This window comes from Cydia fagiglandana, chromosome 20 (genome assembly GCF_963556715.1).
Source record: "Cydia fagiglandana chromosome 20, ilCydFagi1.1, whole genome shotgun sequence".
NCBI lineage: Eukaryota > Metazoa > Arthropoda > Insecta > Lepidoptera > Tortricidae > Cydia > Cydia fagiglandana.
The window spans coordinates 8,068,119-8,091,520 of NC_085951.1; the positions used below are offsets into that span (position 1 = coordinate 8,068,119).

General features: G+C 36.8%; 1 protein-coding gene and 1 long non-coding RNA gene across 2 annotated transcripts in view; one reads left to right on the forward strand and one right to left on the reverse strand.

Moving 5' to 3' along the window:
* LOC134674585 (uncharacterized) overlaps nucleotides 1–2,722 on the reverse strand; it is a 254,701-nt gene extending 251,979 nt beyond the window's left edge. Inside the window, exon 1 of the long non-coding RNA XR_010099633.1 lies at nucleotides 2,678–2,722. This is a non-coding gene — a long non-coding RNA (uncharacterized LOC134674585). The remainder of the gene's footprint in view (nucleotides 1–2,677) is intronic.
* The window catches only part of LOC134674526 (TWiK family of potassium channels protein 9-like), a 430,962-nt gene that overhangs the window by 66,511 nt on the left and 341,049 nt on the right, over nucleotides 1–23,402 (forward strand). The window contains exon 2 of the mRNA XM_063532628.1: nucleotides 4,622–4,656. The gene's annotated coding sequence lies outside the window, so the exon portion shown is untranslated. The remainder of the gene's footprint in view (nucleotides 1–4,621; nucleotides 4,657–23,402) is intronic.

Consider the following 23,402-nt stretch of genomic DNA (forward strand, 5'->3'; position numbering starts at 1 on the left):
GATGCCAAAATGGCCGTCATTATACGAAACAACCAAGTTTCCATTAAGACTATCAAGTGCAGCTAACGACTTGTTAGCCGGCTAACTTGCCACTTGCCCTGTGAAAAAGCCATTTCGAGGCCATAAGCGAATTAATTTCATAATTATACCTTCCTTTAATTGCGGATCTGATTTCATATGTAAATAAAAAAGCCATCCAAGTGCGAGTCAGACTCGCAAACGAAGGGTTCCGTACCATTACGCAAAAAATAGCAAAAAATCACGTTAAATATTTTTTTTTGTTTTTAGTATTTGTTGTTATAGCGGCAACAGAAATACATCATCTGTGACAATTTCAACTGTTCATGAGTTACAGCCTGGTGACAGATAGACGGACGGACAGCGGAGTCTTAGTAATAAATAAGGTCCCGTTTTTATCCTTTAGGCACGGAACCCTAAAAATCACTGATTACCACTTAAAGTCATAAAAATTAAAGGTACCCACCATTTAAATAACAGTATCATACAGTCGTTAAAATGCCGATCGCGTATTATATTAAATAGTTATTTAAATACTGTATACCTACATTAATATTCAAAGCAAGTGCCTAATATTAAAAAAAATATTGAATTATTCATTTAAAATCTGCGCTAGTTCTAATAAATCGACCTCTAAGGGTCTCCCCAAATATATCGACGCGCATTCGGCAAAAGCCGATAGGAAAAAGCTTTATGTCCACGCAATAAGAGCGAAGAAGCCGACGACGCGTCGGCCGGCGCCGGCCGATGCGAGCCGAGCCGAACGACGACTTTTTCGCTCTTATTGCGCGGACATAAAGCTTTTTCCTATCGGCTTTTGCCGAATGCGCGTCGATATATTTGGGGAGACCCTTAGTGTATATTAAAATATCACGCTGCTCTTTCAAACAAAACTCAATGATAAAAACTTGGTAAATCTGGTTATTAAGTTTATCTTTGTAATTATCTTAATATAAACTCTTCAAAAAGTTTTCAAAATTCATAATTTGAAACACTCTATGAATTTTAAATACCCCAGTGAAAAAATCAACGATGATCAACTCTGGGCAACGTGCATGGGACTCGAATTACAATCTTTAATAATGTGGTACGTCCCACACTAAAAAAGGAAAAATATATTTACATTTAATTTGAAACACGTTTAAAGCTCTTAATTTCCTAGTGCGGAAAGTGTGTCGGGCAGAAAGTACCTTTTTGTAGTGGAGTCACGTGTCGCGAACGGATTGCCTGCCTCGTATTGTTGACTGGCTTGAATAGACTGTTCCTGTCCTACGCTCGGGTGACCGTGCACTATGAAATAAGAGGGACGCTTGAAATGTTTCCGAGAGCTTTTTAACGACATACATATGTTTGTTGAGTCTGTGAGATACGACGCATGTTATCTGAGTTTTTAGGATGATTGTTTGTTCAGATTTTTTCTATTTTAGTGTTTTATATATAAAGATCTGTGTAGTTGTGTTTTGAATATGAAATGAACTTGTAGGTAGCTTATTTGACCCGAAACTTCTCTGATTGCCCCACGGGGATGTCTTCGATAACTTTTGTAAGTAGGTATTTTCGTCAAATATGCCTTTCAATGCGTAGGCGATGAAGTATAAAAGACGTATGATTTACATTAAAGCATAAATGTGGGTTGTTAAGCCTCTTGAAGCCATATATAATGTCAGCACTCACTAATTGATGAATAATTTTCTTAACAGCCCTTGTGGGTTTGCGGTGTTCACTTTATAATAAACTATATTATTAAATATACCATATTCAACGGAGTCTTAATAACACTAATAGTAAGCGAACTATGCCGTGCGTGGCGTGCAGTTCTTATACAAGTTACAATTGACAGTTTCTTTCAACTCTATGGACTAAAATAGGTATCTTATTTTTTTAAATATTAAATGATCGGCGATTGGCTCTAGTCACACCTGAAAAGTGATATAGATGACGGGAGCGCATTCCATTCCTTAGCCGTCCTTACCAAAAATTTTATAGTAAACAGACGTACACAACGTAATTATTTCATGGTCAACCTACTTTAACGGCCAGGTCAAAGATGTAGCTTTTCAATCCGCCATGTTTTCCACTTCTTCTATCGTCAATCCATTTAATGTGCCGGCGCCGGCCCTGACGTCGTTAGCCCTTCACGGGCCCTATTTCATTTCTTATCGAGCACAGCCTTCGGATTTATTCTAGCAATTTGTTTGGTAACGGCCTAACGGTTCAATGGTTTTTAAATGTTTTATTCGGGCCGTGCTTATGCTAATGTTGAATGGATTTATCATAATATCACTTAATATTCTATCGGATGTGCTCTGGTTCTTGCTAAGTACTTATGTACCTATAGACATAACTACTTCTATGTTATTGAAATTCGGTCAGGATGCTTAAAATCATACACATAGAAGCGGTTACACATATAAGCGCTGGTGGCCTAGCGGTAAGAGCGTGCGACTTGCAATCCGGAGGTCGCGGGTTCAAACCCCGGCTCGTACCAATGACTTTTTTCGGAACTTATGTACGAAATATCATTTGATATTTACTAGTTGCTTTTCGGTGAAGGAAAACATCGTGAGGAAACCGGACTAATCCCAATAAGGCCTAGTTTCCTTTCCCCTCTGGGTTGGAAGGTCAGATGGCAGTCGCTTTCGTAAAAACTAGTGCCTACGTCAAATCTTGGGATTAGTTGTCAAGCGGACCCCAGGCTCCTATGTGAGCCGTGGCAAAATGCCAGGATAACGCGAGGAAGAAGAAGACATAGAAGCGGTTAATAATAATATTATGTTACCTTTGTACTTTCTGGTAAGGATTGCGGCAGGCGTTATTTGTACCTAGCAGTAGAATTGGTACCTATCCAATTCAAGCTTATATTTATATAGAAACGATGTCGTTTTGTTATTGTTCACTCATGTAGTTCGCGCGTACTTGTTCGTACCTACATGTATCGGCGCAAGCGTGACGCATGGGCGAATGATAACATTGATAACATAATTTTTAAGAAAAAAAAACCGACTTCTATGGGGCCCGGTGAAAGATTATGGTAGATGGTGCACTATGTAGAAAAGGAGGTAAAACCAGTACTTTCTAGTAGCATTTCGTTTCCGTAAGGGTCGTAGTTCTAGCCTAACCTAACCCACTTCTCTGATAGCAGTTCGGTTCTGTGAGGATCGCAGTTCGAACCTAATCAAACCCACTTTTCTAGTAGCATTTCGTTTCTGTAAGACTCGCAGGTCTAACCAAACCTAACCCACTTTTGTTCGGTTCTGTGAGGATCGCAGTTCAAACCTAACCTAACCCACTTAACGGCGCATGCGGTGCGGTGTACGGGAGTTTGAGCGGGAGGGGTTTAGCATCATCATACCCACATTTTATGGTAGGTAATCATAGTGGTTTATTTAGTTTAGGTATCATAGTGGTTTTCCGGGTCAAGGTCCGGGTCTCTGAGTCAGAGTCCGGGTCCGAGTCCCGGTCCGAGCCCGGGTCCGGGTCCGGGTCCGGGTCCGAGTCCGGGTCCGAGTCCGGGTCCGAGTCCGGGTCCGAGTCCGGGTCCGAGTCCGAGTCCGGGTCCGAACCGGATCCGGGTATGAGTCCGGGTCCCAGTCCAAGTCAAAATCGAAATTCGAAATCACCAAACATGTACTATGCGTCGTTGAAGAGTTCTGTTCTGATCATCATCAGCAGTTCCACTTCATCAAATGCGACAGTTTTTAATGCAAATGCTTGATTTTATGATGAAAATACAAAAAATTCTATACGTATGCCTTTAAGATTTGAGGAGTTCCCTCGATTCCTTATGGATCCCATCATCAGAACTCGAGCTTGACAGAAATGTGGCTTAAAAACTAAACTTGCTTAACAAACATAACGAAGAGGACAAATCGCCAAACCTGAACTATGCGTCGTTGAAGAGTTCCGTTCTGATCATCATCAGCAGTTCCACTTCATCAAATGCGACAGTTTTTAATGAAAATGCTTGATTTTCTGATGAAAATACAAAAATCTCTATACGCATGCCTTTAAAATTTGAGGAGTTCCCTCGATTTCTCATGGGTCGCATCATCAGAACTCAAGCTTGACAAAATTGTGGCTTAAAAACTTAACTTGCTTAACAAACATAACGAAGAGGACAAATCGCCAAAGGTGAACTATGCGTCGTTGAAGAGTTCCGTTCTGATCATCATCAGCAGTTCCACTTCATCAAATGTCACGTTTTTGAATGTATATGCTTGATTTGTTGATAAAAACACAAAAATCACCATATGTATGCCTTTAAGATTTGAGGAGTTCCGTCGATTCCTCATGGATCCCATCATCAGAACTGGATTTTGACAAAAACGGGACCAATCTGTATGCATATACATACAATCAAAAAAATAATTTTCAAAATCGGTCCAGTAATGACGGAGATATGGAGTAACAAACATAAAAAATAAAAAAAATAAAAAAATAAAAAAAATAAAAAACATACAACCGAATTGATAACCTCCTCCTTTGGGATTTGGAAGTCGGTTAAAAATGACATCGTATTGACATCATAATGTACGTTCGATTGGCCTCCTGTATTTGGTGGGATAAGGAAAACTAATTACATTTATTTATTGTATTGTTCCAGGTGTCGATGAGCAGAAAGCTGTAAAAAATTTAAAGGTATTTTAAAATAAGTTTTTGGCAAAACTTTAATTTTTGATACAAGCTTTTATCGCTGATTGTTCTTTTCTTACGACAGACAACTAATACTCGTCGAGACAATTCTAAAAACCCCTAACACAATTAGGTTTCGGTGTTTCATCACAGAGTTCCTCTGGCCACCTCCTGTCTCCATCATCAGTTCAGCTCGATGGTACCCTTATATTGCATTGTCATCCGATTTATACATGCATGCAAAATTTCAGCTCAATCGGAAACCGGGAAGTGGATCAAATTTAACTTGCAAGATTTGATTACAGACAACGGGACAGGTGAAAGTAAATAAAAGCTTGTAACAACTTAATTACAGTCATATCACAACAATACGTACTATGAATCTCATCGAGTTATTCGACTCATTCATTAAGTGATTTACTTTTCATTTAATTGTGTACGGTTCGGTGAAGAATTAATTAAAGCGAACCGAAGCACATTGTAAGTACGAGATAAGAACCGCAATGTTTACAAATTGATGTAAACAAATCACACAGCGAAATAATTTACAAATACTTTCAAAGTAACCACCCGCCATGCCATGTCGTCTTACCTCAAGTAGAGAAGTTCCAATTTTACAAACGAGCAAAGTTTTCATTACGCTCAAGACATGAATGGAACAAAGTAGGTATACTTCTATGAATTTTCCAATGTTAATTAATTAAATTTAACGCGAATCTGGTAAAACGCGACCGCAGAAAGCTATCTACGAATGTTTTGTTTAATATAATGATAATCATGCATCATGTGTGTGTTTAATTATTTTCAGTTTTTATTTATCGAGGAGAAAATATCATGATGTAGACGCTTAAAACCCTTCCATTACATTGTATTTTCCATTGAATGTTTATTTTTCATAATAATATTTTTCTCCAATATGCTCGGAAATGTTATTATTTATTTATTATTTATTTTAATCTTTATTGCACAATACATGAAGGTACAAATGGCGGACTTAATGCCTTAAGGCATTCTCTACCAGTCAACCAATGGGTCAAACCAGAAAGATTAAGTGGGTGCAGTTGTCTTTAAAGTAAAAGAATTTGTAAACAAGACTCTATATGAATATAAACTATGTTGATAAACTTACACATATACTTAATACAAATAGACTTACATACATAATATACATAATTATATACCTTGTGTGAATCATTAAGTTGACGAAGAAGAAAGTTTGTCAAGGAAATATTTGCGCAGCATGTGCTTGAATGTGAATTTGGTCTGCGCTTGTCTGATAGAGAGTGGGAGACCGTTCCAAAGCCTGATAGCCTGGACAGTGAAAGAATTGGACATGAAACCCGTTCGATGTTGGGGGACAATGAGCTTAAGGCTACGGGAAGAGCGGAGATCTGTGCCTGGACGTGGGGTAACAAATTTAAATTTCGAGCGGAGATACTCTGGGGCGGACGGATCAAACAAGATTGAGTAGAGAGTACACAGAATACGAAGGGACCTACGATCTCGTATAGGGAGCCAATTAAGTTTTCTACGAAAGGCAGAGATATGGTCATACTTACGAAGTCCAAACACGAACTGAATGCAGCTATTAAGTAGCCGGTCAAATTTATTTAAAGAATCTTGAGTGAGATTAGTGTAACAAACATCAGCATAATCAAGGACAGGCAGAACAAGAGCTTGGACAAGGAGAGTTTTTGTGCTGACCGGAAGAAAATGTTTATGGCGATAGAGTGCTCTTAACGTGTTAATTACTCTACGACTAACGTCGGACACCTGTGGTTCCCATGTGAGCCCACTGTCGATTGTTAGCCCCAGGTTCTTCACTTGCGATGAAAGCGGAATAACTTCGGTTTCAAAGAGAACTGGCGCCAATTCCACAGTGTTTACCAAAGAGAGTAAGCGGGTGCTGCCAAGTAATATGGCCTGGCATTTAGCTGGGTTGACTGCGATACCAAAGCAATGTGACCAAGTGGAGATATGGTTAAGGTCTAAGTTTATTTCAGCGATTGCCTGGTCCAGATCCTTAGCACTCGCTTGGGTATAAAGCTGCAAGTCATCAGCATACAGATGGTAAGAGCATTTAATTTTAGAAGTAATAAGGTTAATAAAAATCGAGAAAAGAAGAGGTGAGAGAATTCCGCCCTGTGGAACTCCAGAAGTGAGAGTGCACCAGTCAGAAAACGTACGATCAGAACGAACCGCCTGACGACGGTCCTGAAGATACGAAGAGAACCAACCAGCCGCAGATGAAGATATATTCAGATGCCTAAGAGTGGCCAGTAACAGATCATGGTTAACAGCGTTAAAAGCATTGGAGAAATCGATAAGGACCAACACTGTCAACAATGAGGAGTCCATGCCGAGCCTCACGTCATCGACCACTTTGAGCAAAGCGGTGGAAGTACTGTGGCCACGACGAAAACCAGACTGAAATGAAGAAAGTAATTGATTGGAATAAATGTAAGTGGACAGTTGTTTATGGACAATAGCTTCTAAAATTTTTGAAAGAAAGGGTAGAATAGAAATGGGTCTAAAATCTTTAAGTGCACTAGGGTTGGAAACTTTAGGCAGGGGAATGACATAGGCGTGGCGCCATAACGAAGGAAAAACCCCAGAAGACATAGAGAAATTAATAACATGCGTGATAACAGGGAGGATACATTCTAAAATTGAAGTAATCATAGTTCTACTTAACTCGTCATGGCCAACAGCATTCGATTTCACAGACATTATTGTTTTTCTAATCTCCTCATCTGTGGCTGGGATAAGAGAGAAAGCGTTTGTAGTAAAACAAGGCAGGGCACTGATTTCAGCAATACTAAGAACTTTCGTAACAGGGTCTAAGGAAGAAGGTTTTACAAAGTGGGAATTTAGATCGTTTGCCGAAAAAAGAGAAGAAGTTAACTTGTTAGTAGATTTAACTACGCCAATCGATTTGAGAAATTTCCACGTCTCAGCTGGTGAAGACATGGCGATGTTGTGGTGAATGAATTTACGTTTTGCTGCTCTTACCATCTGGTTGCATTTATTTCTGGCAGCCTTAAAAAGGCACCAATTCTCCTCGCAACGGTCGCGCTTAAATTTGCAAAAAGCCCGATCTCGTCGTGTCATCGCGATACGTACTTGTCGAAATGTTCACCTTACTGTAGCAAAAATAGTACGGGAAGTTCTTCGTTAATGTCAAACTCTAACTAAAAAACATCAAACTATCGCTGTCCTGTTCTAGCGGACGGGAAGTAAAAAAACACTACAGTAATAACTTATTACTGTAGTGTTTTTTACTTTTTAATAATAAAAAACGCAAACAGCCAATTATTATTGCCGCGAGCCGCTTCTACACGACCCGATCAGCTATCATTTCACGTGTATGATCGTGCGAATACTGCTTAATAAAATCAAAGATTATTTTTATATTTTTTAAAAAAAAATCTCATCCGTGTTCATAAAACTTACATAGTTTGTCAAAGGACTTTCTCATTTCAAACATAGACAAAGAGAATCATACTATCTTTGTCTTACACTAGTACTAGCACCCAAAAGAAAAGGATGGGTGTAGTTTTCCTGGTTCTTACTGACTGAAAAGTTGGTTTGACAAACTATATTGCGCAATTATATTGAATGAACGAATATTGAATGGTACTGAATGGCAGAATAAGTTTGTGCCTTTAACTTTTAAAAATTTATTAAAGAGGGAAATTGTTTTTGACATTTTGGATGTGAAGGTTTGATTTGAGTGATGCTTGATGCTTAAATAATAATTATTTTAGCTTATTTCCTCGCATGTTTGGAGAAAAGCACTATATATGCCTCGGCAGGAATAGCAATTCGTGGATTCGTCTTCTTTTTCGGACTCCGCTTCGCGTCGTCCGACAAAATCGAAACTCATCCACGAATTGCCCTTTCCCGGCCTCTGCAATAATGTACTATTATTAAAATCCGTTTAAGAAGATACCTACCAAATATACGTCACGTTACAGACCCATGTTGTCAAGCAGGAAAGAGTATCAACCGTAATAAAATGTATGTAAATACTTAAATACGAGTAAGTTGCATGGACCTGTGTTATTTACATGGCAGGTTATGCAAAAAAGCATAATATTAAGTAGGTTGTACTGCAATTATATTGATAAGCTTTTTTTATATACTACGTCGGTCGCCAAGAAGCATACGGCCCGTCTAGTAAGCGGTCACATGCGCGTTGCCGCCGTTATAAAACTAGTACACTCCTTTTTTAGGGTTTCCCTACCCAAAGGGTAAAACGGGACCCTATTACTAAGACGATGCTGTCCGTCCGTCCGTCTGTCACCAGACTGTATCTCACGAACCGTGATAGCTAGACAGTTGAAATTTTCACAGATGATGTATTTCTGTTGCCGCTATAACAACAAATACTAAAAACAGAATAAAATAAAGATTTAAGTGGGGCTCCCGTATGGGAGCTTGAATGACAGTGACGTTCTGTTGCTTAACTTCGGTCAAAAAGCACGTTTGTCGTATGACAAACGTGCTTTTTGACCGAAGTTAAGCAACGTCGGGCGGGGCGGGGTCAGTACTTGAATGGGTGACCGTTATTTTTTTGCCTTTTTTGCATTTTGGTACGGAACCCTTCGTGCGCGAGTTCGACTCGCACTTGCCCGGCTTTTTAAGAACCCCCATAAAAACTAAACGAAGCTTATTTCACACACTTCAAGTCTTGTATAAATTACTTTTTTACATTAATTAAAGTAACTAAACAGTACTTAGTGTCCTACAAATAAACGTACCTACATATAATTGAAGTTTAACATTTGAAGTTAAACATCTAAACAACCAGAAACGCCTCCCAGCGCAGGAGAGATGAAGCATCCGTATTTCTTCCTGCCAAAATATGAGCTCCACGTATGATTTACGACATTAATAATGTTGATATATCCCATAAAAGGCCCGGTAAACAGTTTCGATATAAAATGACAAACCGGCTCGAGTATATTCAAAATCTCGTTACACCTGTTCTTTTCTCTCTTAACTGGTAGTAGAGAGAAAAAGAGAGACACAGAATTTAATAGGTATTGATTTCTACTTGAAATATGAAAATATTAATAATTAAAATGCGGCAAAATATTGTCTGACTTTGTCTTACCGAATAATTTAAGTCGTTTCAGAAGTAATCAATGTCGATTGACAGCCATTCTGCCGTCCTAGTCTAAAAGGCAGTTTTTCGACAAAAGCTAGTTTCGAGATAATCGCAAAAAACCAACCCAAACATCTTTCTTGAATTTCTACGAAACGGTAAAACTTTTTCCATTTTTTCTTTTTGTATGTGGTAGGTATATATATGTACTTATTTTAGGTATTTATAGTATGTTTCTAAACAGCTCAGTTTTTTTTTATTTTATAAAAAACACTTTAAATTAGTATTAAGCTTAAAAATGAGTAGGTCGTACTAGTCAAGAAGGCGGTAAACATGCGTTATGCGGCGTTCTAACCTAGTTCCGAAGTAGAAACTAGGTAAAAACGCCGTATATGTCACATGCTGCCTTTTTGCTTAGTACCAATGAATAATTCGCACTTGAGATCCTAAGTTAAAAGACCCTATAGCAGCTATTCGGCCTTTTTGGTTAGTATACTAGGAAAAATTATGAATTTGACCAGATTTTCGACTAGCGTGCTAATGTAAAAAAACGTATACGAACAAAAACACCGAATATACGGTTTTATAGATTAGTATTTATGGAAGAAATGGGAATAAAAAACAGTCACGTAGTTTAAATTTTTATTTATATACGAACAAAAAGCGCCATACTAGTAGGCTATTATTAAAAAAACGAGATACAGCAATTACTTTTTGGATTATAATCTCAATTACCATACAAAATTAACATATAAATTGGGTTATTCCCACTAGTTACGATCAAGTTGTTACCAGTGGTAACTAATGGGAGTAGTTACCACTACACTCTTGTTAGGGTTCAATAAAGCCTCTATATTTATAGTATTCTACTTATACTGTTTTTATTTCTATTGAACTGTAACAAAATGTTGGTGGTAACTACTAGGAATAAAATCCAACCTTTTACCAGTGGCAACTACTGGGAAACAAATCTCATTAGTTACCACTGGTAACAACTTGATGGTAATTAGTGGGAAAAACCCGATCTGTGTTAATTTTGTATGGTAATTAAGATTATAATCCAAAAAGTAATCGCTGGATCTTGTTTTTTTAATAATAGCCTGGTAGTATAGTGTTTTGTGTTCATATAATAAACAAACATTTAAACTGTACTGTAAAAAAATGTTGGTGGTAACTACTAGGAAAAAATCCCACCTTTTACCAGTGGTAACTACTGGAAAAAGAAGTTCCCAGTAGTTACCACAAAACTGAGTTGGTGGTAGCTACTGGGAAGAAAAGTGGGATATAAATTCCCAGTAGTTACCACTAGTAACAACTTGGCGGTAGATACCTAACTAGTGGGAATAGCCCATAATATGTAACAAATTTTTAGTGTACGGCCTTTCTGATTTTATTTGTATAATAGACTAGATTTACTCGACTCTACTAATGACATTACATATACTTCTAATAAGCATGAGCAACGAAACTTAACAGAGTCCGCAGAGCTCAGCCAAATTTTTACTTCCCATAAAAACGGAGATTCGTACTCATTTTAAAACAACGTGTTGGATTGTACTAAATTGCACATACAATGACATGAGGTATATCTATGCCAGTACCTAATTAGTTTATATTCCAACAAAACTAATGAAATAGAGGAAAAATAAGTTTTGTATGAAAAACTTATTTTCGCTGTATTTTTTCCATGGTATCTGAAGCTACACATTAATTACAGGCATAGATATACCTTATCCTTTACTGAGTACAAAGTTTTAGAGCAATCTAGCTAATCGTTTTAAAATGAGAGCATAACTACAGTTGTATGGAGAACCCAGCTTGCTGCTGACTTAAACTTAGCAAACATTTATCTTTGTAGGTGACCAGATCTAATATTTATTTTAGTTTGTTATCAATAGGCATGGAATTTCATCGCACGGTAATACGTTAGCGAATTATGTAGTCTACATTCGCAATAAAATTAATACGAGTGTATTAATTCCTGCATATACTCCGTCATTTATTTAATTCTAAAACGCCTTTTAGCGGTTGTAATTAAAAATTAGATTCACAATAAAATTATTTTTCTATTAGATTACAAACTCATAGCTTTGACTATTTTAACATACAACTATTATCAATACACAAACATACCAACCTATTTTAAGATACATATTGTTTTTTTATAGAACGTAATATAATTTGCAGTCATTAATTTACGATATTTCTTATCGAAATCAATTGGTGCGATATGAACTAGATAAAACCTACTTAAGTATTTCATTGAAGTAAAATATTATATATATGTATATATATATATGTGTATATAATATTATCTTTAATTCTCAGTTGGTTTTCGGATGGACCCAGGTTCCATACAAAGATGCCCATGGTCCTTTGTCCTGGTTATCTAAATACTTAGGCGGAAAATGTTATACTGCCCGTAAGAATTCTCATTAACTTTCCCTTTAAAACATTTTTCAATAAGATTTAAACTCTTCATAATGTCAAATACCTACTTGGCTTATAAGGAATTAAACCCGATACGATTAGCTGTAATATCAATTTGATTTTATTTAAATAAAAGCAGTCAAACCGTCCAATGAATAAATACAACATAAACAACGTTTGCTGTAGAAAAGTACGTATGAACAATTTCACCATCACAAACTACGCTAGAAAGACGTATTTGCTGTCGAGCGGAAGTATTTGCGAGGCATTTTTAAAGTATATACCTTGATAAAAATGATAATACTCGAAGGTACTAATTGTAAACACTACATATTATTGATAACATATGATGGTAATGCAATAATAAAGTATTTTTTTAACCTTGGCGTTCGGTCAATATTTCGCGCGCAAAAAGCCACCTCCGCTCTCATTCCGGCAGCCACAAGCCTGCGCTTGCGGCTGACGGCTTTTACTTAGCGTAAAGGTGTCTTTCGGCGCGCGGGGAGCATGACGAAGGTTGGAGCATATACTGCGTTATAGACTAGTTAGACGCACTTTCAACCATTTTAAAAGTTTGTTTGCGTTTAATACGACGTCCATACAAAATAAGAAGAACGTATAATCGTTATACGTTTCTAAAGACTATTATGGTGACGTAAAAAAGTTAAGTGATACTAGGCTAAAATGGCGTATGAGACATTTAAACAAAAAAAAATATTATACGATTTTTTAGACTAGTATCAGATCTAATATTTTGCTAAAGATCCTAATCTTAAAGTGCGTATAGCGTCTTTTACGTATTTTTAGCCTAGTTTTTGGCTTATACGTTATTTTAGGCTAGATATGGTGGATAAGATTTTACGCAAACCAGAGCGTAAAAAAACGTATAGCTGCATATACGTTGTTTTAGCCTGGCTTTGTCAAATAGTCGCTTTTTAGACTAGGAACGAACGAAAATTAGTGCAAATACGGTCTTTTTACGATATTTTTCTCGAAAACTAAGCCACTTATCGGAAAACGGGCCAAAGTGGTCGATGCGTCTCGATCTCTACATTACGAATATCACAAAAAGTTCATTTTGGCAAAATGTCGAAAAACTGCCTTTTAGCTTAGGGCGGCAGCATTCACTTGTTTCTTTCCTCATAAATAAAATAAGATTAGATTTATGACAGAAACATGGGTTTCCTTTCAGTTTTTACCAGAAAAGCTTTCTTGAAGTAATATTAATAATATTTTACTTAATATAAGAAGCGGTATTCTGTTTAAAATACAATTTATTAAAGTTTCAATATTGTTATGATACGACCTCGCAAGCGGCAAGGCATCTCACGCGCGTCAATAAAAGGCGCGAATGGCAGTACTAATTCGCGCGCATTAATCGATACGAGCGATCGTGTCATATCAATGTCAACATTTTAACCGATTTTAAATTCAGAATACCGCTCAGAGTTGATTTTGGTGGCCCGGAGTGCACGAAATTTGTGCCACAAATCGTATTCCAAGATGTTCAGTATGACCTACATATTCACTCCTCATAGTATGGTTAGAGTCTCCCGACATCTATCGACGCGGAATCGGCAATAGCCGATAGAAGAAAGCTTTAATGACAGTAACGTCGCAACAGTAATGCAGCTGTCGTAGGAAATGGACTGTCACATTTCCAACGACAGCTGCATTACTGTTGCGACCATACTGTCATTCATTGTCTTGTCATTAATTTTACTATGGAAATTGACAATAACATCGACGTGTCGGAGCAGTAGTGCAACTGCGGTCAGAAATGGAATGTTACCTGTACGTGTACGCAATAAGAGCGAAAAAAATGCCGACGCGTCCGCAGGCGTCGGCCGAGCCGATCCAAGCCGGACCATGCCTTTTTAGCGCTTATTGCGTAGTCATTAAGCATTTTTCTTTCGGCTGTTGCCGAATCCGCGTCGATAGATATAGGGAGACCCTTCGACAACAAAAATACCTTATACTAGCAACTAGTGTAGCTATTGTAGGGGCTGCCTAGTCTATAATAAAGACTTGAACTATAAAAAAATGTCATTAAATTATTATTTATAGCCAATCGTACACAATGTGGGATTATATACAGGGGCACTTAAGTGGCTTGTTCCTATGAAATTGGAAACGGTAATAAAATGGTTTGTGAAGATTAAAAGTTCGTTTTATAAGTTCAATTGAAGACAAACTTCGTACTTAAACAGACCCGAAAAATGGGAATGTGTTCAATTAGAATATAATGAGTGATCTAAAAAGTAATAAAATACCTACCTACTGAAGTAGTGTGCGTGTATGAAGAATTTGAAAAGATAAGTTAAAAGTGACTTTATCTTTATTTTGTCATAACAATTTAGAAGCATTGTGTTGCTACGCCAAATAATAAGTATTAGGTCAAACATACAAAATGCCTACATACAAAATCTACAATAAAAGAAAAATAATTTAATCCGGTTAAAATCGCGAGCATGTGTCGGAGCGCAGCTCCATTCAATACGAATTAAATAAAGGTAAAGATATTATTTACTTGTATATTATGACAGTAAGTAATAAGTACAAGGTAGTGAGACTAGTATGTGATATGTGAATAGAATCGTTTTGCACTAATATTTTTAGCGTGCCTAAAGATAAAGTTGCTTCGGCAAAAGTAAAACCCCCTTATTCATAAACGTTTACTAAAAATAAAGTCGATAATAATCGTTTGTCCCTTTCCATCATACCAATACGTCGGAAAGGGATAAACGATTATTATCGGCTTGTCAAACTTTAGTAAACGTTTATGAATAAGCTAGGTATGTCCCCAAATTACGATAGTGAGCGTTCAATATACCTTCTGCTTTGCCTTAAGGTTGACTGGTAGAGAATGCTTTTGGCATTAAGTCCGCCTTTTGTACGATAAGTTTTCTTTTGTGCAATAAAGTTTAAATAAATAAATAAATATACTGCCGCCCTTTTTAAACAAGAAAAGTACGAAAAACCCCTCAAATAACGTAAGAACTATTCAGCTCAGGGCCCAGTAAAAAGTAAACAAATAAAAACTCCAAGAAATCTGCTATTTACGACTTTAACCTCAATAGATGGCATTTAATTTTATGACGTCATTTCCCTCATTTCGTATAAGAGTTTAACTGAAGTCTTTACGACACAGAATGGGTCGCTTGAGATTGATTCATAAACCTGTTTATTTTATTTTATTATGAAACTGCGTACGTACGTATCTACAAATTTAAAAAAAACGTTGACGTGCACTACGTAGCTGCAGTAATGTTACTCTTCGTAGGCCGCAAAAATATGTGAAACGCTCTTATGGCTCTACAAATAAGATAGTATCAGATATTTTTGCGGCCTTCGTTGTGTAACATCTTATTACAGGTACCTACGTTTTGTCTGTAACTTTATAATCAATTAATCATCGTGACCGTGTTACTTTTTGTTTTATTTATTTATTTTTTATTTTATTTTTGTCACGAATAAGAATATATGGCGTTATCTATTCTATTTTTAAACAGATAGTGACCAAAGTAGCCATTGGTATCTATATCGGAAAACATCTGTATTTCTATGGTAACAAAGTTGATTTATGATAATATTTGCTCATTTTGGCAATACAAAATTATGTGATGACAGTTTTTAAATTTGAAGAAGAAGAAGAAGAAGAAGAAGAAATACATTTATTTTAACGTCACAACATAGTACATGTAAAAAAAAGAAAAGTATGCAGACATAAAACAGATTAGGACGCTAAAATAGGATCCCCACTCAGCATGATGCCGCGGCAGACCGTGGCGCTGGTTTTCTGTGGGGACCTGTCTTAATCTAAAATTGAATGGCGACACGTATTACGCCAACGACACACAAGTAAATTATTTACATTGATAAAAAAAAAAACGTGTAATATATATATAATTTCTTGGCATAAACACACACACTTATTAAGTATTTTGGTACGTACTACGTTCATTAGTAAATAAACTATGTCCTATATAAATCTTTTTTCTAACAACAAAAACATTACTGATTGAAGCTTATATATACTCGTACCTATAAGTAACATTTATTTAATAATAATCAAAGGGTTGTGATCTGACCAGCAAATATGAACCAAATCAGTTTACTGTACTAATCTCGTTGGCTCAGGAATTTCTCGATTTGTACGAAATGCCGGCGGGTCCCTGCTAACAATGGCCGGAATGCGGTCTCATCATTCGGGTGCACCTCACATAAGTATACCGAAGCGTACCCTCTGTAAGTAGAGTAAATCAAATATAACTAGCCACCCATCAATATGACATCGTTAAAAACTTTATTGGTGGAATTTGATGGTCTTGGTAAAGATATATATAGTACTCACTTAAATAGAAATGTCGTGGAAGACTTAATATTAAAGCATTGATCCTAAAAATACTTTCTTATTATACAAATTATACGTAAAATCGAAATCACCGAAAAAAACGTAAACCCGGTTTTGCAGTTTCACAAAAACCGACAAACCGGTTTTCTAAAATACGCACGGTTTTGTGACCTCTACAATGCCCAAAAGAAGAAAGCTACGAGCATGAGAAGTGAAAATGCACACTATAAACTGTACATAATTACTTATTAATCTAATTTCTGTGGAGAATACATATACTTAGGAGACTTAAAAACCTTGTACAGTCGACGTCAAAGATATGTTTACACTTTTTGCCTTATTACAAAGGAGTAAGATGCAAAAGTGTAAACATATTTTTGACGTCGACTGTACATAACGAGTAAGTAGCGGGACAGTGAAGTATCAACTTGTGAAACTCTAACGATTGATCTGCAATAAGGTCACAGTACATTTAAATGAACAGTAAAACAGCGTATAATTAAACCTAATTAAACAAAGAATATAATGTAAGTGGTTTTATTATTTAAAAAAAGTTATTATTTTTTTAACAATTTTTTTATTTATTTATTTCAGTGAAAAGAATGGTGATACCGGATAGTTGTAAATTAGAATAAAAATGATAATTATTTTGTATAGATATATAAAAAAAGGTTTTTAATTTCAAAATACTCAAGTATGCAAATGCAAAAGTAGGTACAATTATCAAATAAATACATTGAAGTTTAATTTTCACCTACCATATTCTGTTTCATACAGGGACGACCACTATTAAGAGAAATTCCACATCGCCTCTTCCCTATTATCCACGCCTAGTTGGCACAACTGGCACTCTGCAGATCACGCGTTGGCCCGTGGTGACCAAGGTATAGCTCACTGGGCACAATATTGTTCGACAGTGTAGAACCAGGGCATCAAGTGTGAAATCTTAATTATATTCTACTAGTTACGGACTATACATACGTGTGTTGGGTCTTTATATCGTTAAAATGGAAATTACGTTTTTAAACTTGTCATTTTTTTTCTGTATTACATAGTATTACTGTGCCAAAACGAATTTTTATATGAGCACGTCTTTATTGTAAAGGGTTCGATTAAACGATAGCTCAAGCTAGACCGGGCCGTGGCCGGGCCGAGGCTTCCGACGTGTAGTTTTCTATGACGGCTGATCACTGATCAGTGATCACGTTGTGCTTTTCATAGAAAACGAAGCGGCTGCCCCGGCCCGGTCTAGTGTGAGTCATCTTTAACCAATCACGTTTGCAGTACGGATATGATGGTCGTTCTAGTCTACGTGACAGCGAGATAAAACGGTGTCTGTCACTTTCTATCCCACGGTGTTGAAAAGGGACAGGTATTTTATCACGTGGATAAAGATGGATAAAGCCATCCATAATACGCCGGCAGGTTAACATTATCTTCTGAGTGCTGTGACAATAGTTTATGCTGGATTATTAGCAGTATGTCTTGCGTCTTACCTGTTCGAAGCGACAAGTTGGAAACCACATTTGAATAGTTCGTGATCGTGGTTAGTATGACTTGTGTTTGTAGTTGTGCTCACTGAGGCTTCTAAGTAAGAGATATTTTTAATGGATTAATTAAATGTTATAAATTAATAACCAACTACTATTATTAGTATTAGTAACGTGAAAATTAAATTAACTAATCATTAAAATTAAAACGTAACATTAAAAATCATTTATTTACAATCAAGATATATATACAGTGGTATTACTAAAATAAATTAATTGCTAGCTTAAATCTAAAATAGGCCCTTGAGGCATTGTACCAAACTTAACTAATAAATCTTATAAAATTTATAAATATAAAATGCTTCCCAGAAAAGTGAGTTTATGTGTTATGGTGCCGAGAAGGTTAACACCTAATATTGTGTTTTGTTTTCTGTGAGATGAAGATCTCTATAATTTGCGGAAATTGCACCGCTTCTCAGGTCCTCTCTATATAACTAAGAGCTTTATGTACTCTGTGTTTACTTTTAGCATAAAACCTCCAATATAATATAAGTTATAACAAACCTTAAAATTAAATATAAATGCATAGATTGAAATCCTTTACCCCGCTAAAGCACAAGCTCTATTTTAAGTACGTAACTCACACTTAATGTAAACTGTTTAAAAGTTGAGCTTTGAGCCATTTCGCTGCGCTCAAATAAATGGTGCGCCATAAGAAGATTATAGCTCCATGTGCGAAGTTGTGTGTATGATTAAATTATCCAGGGATTTTACTCTGTAAAGCTTTTAAAAACTACATCATAGCAACAGTATAAACTATTCTGTGACATAAATGATAAACATAAATAAGTTAGGTGGTGGGTAAAAACTTTTTTACACACATTACAAAAGTATATTTGTATATTTACACACTTAGGTATATAATCGATAGAAAATATATGGTTAAGTCGGTTTACGGACGATAATTTTGCGTGATAACGTTGTAAGAAAACATTACCATTACATTACGTAACGTTACCATGGAGATCTGTCCACAACGTTACCATGGCGATCTGTCCACAACGTGACACTTTTTCGTGCATGCTTCCGGTGTTCATCGATTCGATCACGTCGATCGATTTGATCACGTCAAAAAAAAACTAAGTACTTATCGAACCTGTTCACAAAATTCTCAGTTTCATGAGAACCTGTTGAGAAATGCGACCTGCAGAGGAGAACATCCGAGCTACTAATTATTCTACATAATATAGAGACATGTTTGTTTTCGTTAAGCTGTTGGAGAATGGTGTTAAGATACTTTTGACGCCTAGTCTGATCCCCTACTTTTGATGCTGTCTCAGCTGTCTGTGCCTAATGATAATGAGCGAAACTTTCATACTCACATAATAAATAAAATAAATTAATAAAAAAATTAAAAACACGACTGCTGAATTTTAAAGCGAACTGAAAAGCTAAAAATAATGTTAATATGTTAGTTATATAAGGGGTCATGCACATTTAGGACCGTGACTATATAGGTAGGTACGTGTGCATTTAGTTTCAATTACAGTCGGGGGACCTTCATTTACCTACTGCATTCTTTCATTCAAAAGGTCCCCCGACTGTAATTGAAACTAAATGCACACGTACCTACCTATATAGTCACGGTCCTAAATGTGCATGACCCCTTATATAACTAACATATTAACATTATTTTTAGCTTTTCAGTTCGCTTTAAAATTCAGCAGTCGTGTTTTTAATTTTTTTATTAATTTATTTTATTTTACACATTTTAGTGACAAAACTAACTAAAACTATTATTCATAAACATTACCCGGGCATTTAGTTTGTCCACAAAGTTCTCTTTATATGGATATTAGCTCCTGGGACTGGGACCTTATAAAGAAACTTACCGTTCCGGAATACCGGCGTCTTTTCTGTGGATAATATGTGGATTTGTTCACGATATGGGACATTTGACATTTTCCCATATAGCTTCTTAAAAAGAAGTAGAAGTTTGTAACATGTCCATGAGGGTTTGAAGGTCCACAGTAAAGACTCATAACTTTAACTCCCACTAAAAAGTTATTGACACAATTACCTTCGATGCGACTTTAGCAGGACGCACATGGCCCTAGGCTAAATAGCACGTTGCTAGCAACAAATCGAACAACAATCATATGCGTCAGATTGCCTTTCATTATTCAGTCCACGCGACGCTAACATCTTTATGTGGCAGTAATTACTACCTACTTATAAATGTTGAATTCGCGAATATAGGTAGGTAGCCCCGGCAGACTAGATGGTGAGGGTCGAGCTTTGCGTAGAGCCGAACGCCTAAAACGTTCAAGAGAAGCACGCTTCTACGCGAGGCTGAAAGCCATGCTGCGGGACGTTAGCGGTGAAACACAGAACAAAAATACATGTGTCAAAATACGTAGACTGAAGACCGAGCTCTGCGTGAGGCACGGGTGCAATTTCTTCTAATGTCTGGCCGAGTTCCACGAGTACTAAACTCCCGCAGGTCGGTCTTCGGCGTCGCGTGGAATCGCGCCTTCCCAATTAAGATACTAGGGGAAATTGAGGATAGCGCATGTACCTGTCGGACGCTCCGGACCTTCGGCTGTACGCGAAGTTCGGTCTACGGGCTTCGCATTAGACACTTGTAACATTGCATTGTTTTGTGTTTAAATACTAAAGGTACGCCTCTCTCGGACGCTTCGGGCATTCAGCCCTACGCGAGGTTCACGGCCTTCGGCCTTCGTATTTAGATACTTGTATTATTGTCTATATTATGGTATGTTGTGTTGTTTGAATGCTAAAGACGCGCCTTTTTCGGACGATTCGGGTCATTGGTTTTTTTATTGCTATAAAAGGGGAGATTTCAGCTATACTAGGGGAAATTGCAATAAGTGCGTTCCACCTGTCAGACGATCCTGGCCTTCAACCCTACCTCAGCTCGGACTTTGGTCTGCGCATCTAGACACTTGTTCTATTGGTCTGTGTTTGAACGCAACACTCTTGCAGCTCGGCCTTTGGCCTTCACAATTAAGATATTAATTACTTAGGGGAAAGTTGCGAAAAGCGCGCGTTCTGGCCCACGGGCCCAAGGACCCTACGCGGAGCTCACATTTCGGCTTTTAAATTTAGACAAATGTCTACTACTACTAGTTAGGTTAGGAAGAATAAAGGAAGGTTCGAAGCATTCGAGAAGGAAGGAAGAGACAGAATTATGTATAAACATTGTCACAGATACTTCTTACAATAGGGAATATTACGCGAAACTCTGCGTAGGGGGCGCCACTACTACAATCCATCACAATCTCGGGCTCTACCGCGAAATAAGAAAATCGAAATTTCGCTATCACTCTTGCATATTCGGCTGAACATTGCAGTCTATTATGAAAATTAGTTTAGTATCTACTAAAGTTAAAAAGAAATGATCGAAGTTGGTAGGTACCTACCTACGCACGTGTTAAAACAAAACCATTTTTTTTCGCAGGCGGGTTAAGTAGGTTCAGTAGGCAAGGATAATTTTATTCAGAAGAAATATAAGAATCCAATAAGCCAGAAATTATTCGAAGCCCATCGCTTAAATACAAGTTCACCGTTTACCGTTTAGATTTCAATACCGCGATTTAGAACATGTTTGTGTTTAGTTCCTGTATTTACCTTAGGTATACTATATGATTTATATATATTTTTATGATCAGCGGTAAAAACCCTTTCATTTGATAGCTCACTAAATAAGATAGAAGGATTTATTTTTCTTAGCACATTTTGTGAATCCTTATTCTACCAAAATACGACTTGAACGCGTATGTTGCATATATATTTTAAATCGTCTTTCAAAGCTCTTCATTTTGAGCCCCCACTCGATAGGTTTACAAGATTTTTTTTTCTAAACATCACGCAATATCATGTATTATGTCCGCCATATTGATTTTATTATGACGTCACATAGCCTTTGTTAGTCGGGATGACGTAAAGATTCTAATGATATATCATTTATCTAAATCGGTTAAGGCATTCCGAAGTTATGGTGGAATAAAGAAACTCACATACAAACATGAACCCTGAATACAATACACTCTTTTTGTTTGGGCAGTCGTGTAAAAAGCTATCATTATAACTGATCCTATATAAAAATGCTTCCTCAAATGCCCATAAAACTTACGTTAGTCTAAAGACAACTTGAATATATTTGCATATTTCTCAGAACACATTCAGTTGGTTCTGGGCCGCGAGGGAAGCCATTATCACATTTTATTGCCGTCTCCTTTCATAATAACACGAGAAGAATACGCTTTTAAATTTCCCTTGATATTTTTTATTCGAGATACATCTGCGTTAAGTTCAGCGTTTGTGGGGTATCGTGTATGTATTTCGAATTATTTTTGATTCGGTATCTGATAACAATGAAACCCTGGAATATTTAAGAAGGTAAACTTCAAGAGATGAGAATTTAAGCTATCAATTACATTGATACGGCTTTATTTATTTATTATTTTTAACAAGTCGCAGAAAGAAAACAGTTCACGATGCGTTATTTGAAATACTTAGGCCCACTTGCACCATTCTACTAACCCGGGGTTAACCGGTTAAACCTGGAGTTGCCATGGTTATCCATACAATTTGACACTAGGTTAACGATTTAACCGCTTAATCCCGGGTTAGTGGGATGGTGCAAGTGGCCCTTAGTGAGTCACGTATTTTTAAATTCAGCCAGTTTATTGTACAATACCTAGGTTATTCCAAATCAGTTAATTCCTATTTAAAATTACCCACTATTCCATGGCTATGATAGTTTGCGGCCCGGGGAAGGACATAGAAGAGTTATTAACAATCATCATCATTCTACGCAGACCAAACTAGTACAATTTTACGAGCAGGATCTACTTAGGCCCACTTGCACCATTCTACTAACCCGGGGATAACCGGTTAAACCTGGAGTTACCATGGTTACCAGTACAATTTAACATTTGGTTATTAGGTTTAACCGGTTAACCCCGGGTTAGTGGGATGGTGCAAGTGGGCCTTGGTAAAATAGTATTTATAAACCCACTGAAAATTCCAACCATTCTTATTCATGTTATTTGTACGTAATCATCAATCAATCGCAATTTTTATTTAAATTGTTTTTATTTTATTTTTACACGTATAGGTACAATTCTATTGCCTTCACCATTCGCGAATCATTCGTTATTCAAAGAGCGCAATATGCACTGTTTCAAACGAACCTGCACGAGGAATATGGGTTCGGAAAGTAAATAATCCAATCCCTATAGGATACAAAATAAACAATACTGCAGGAAATATGCACATTCCCTATATTCGGAATTAAACTTTCGTGACGTGACGTGACTGTTTAAGGTGGCCACTGACGAAC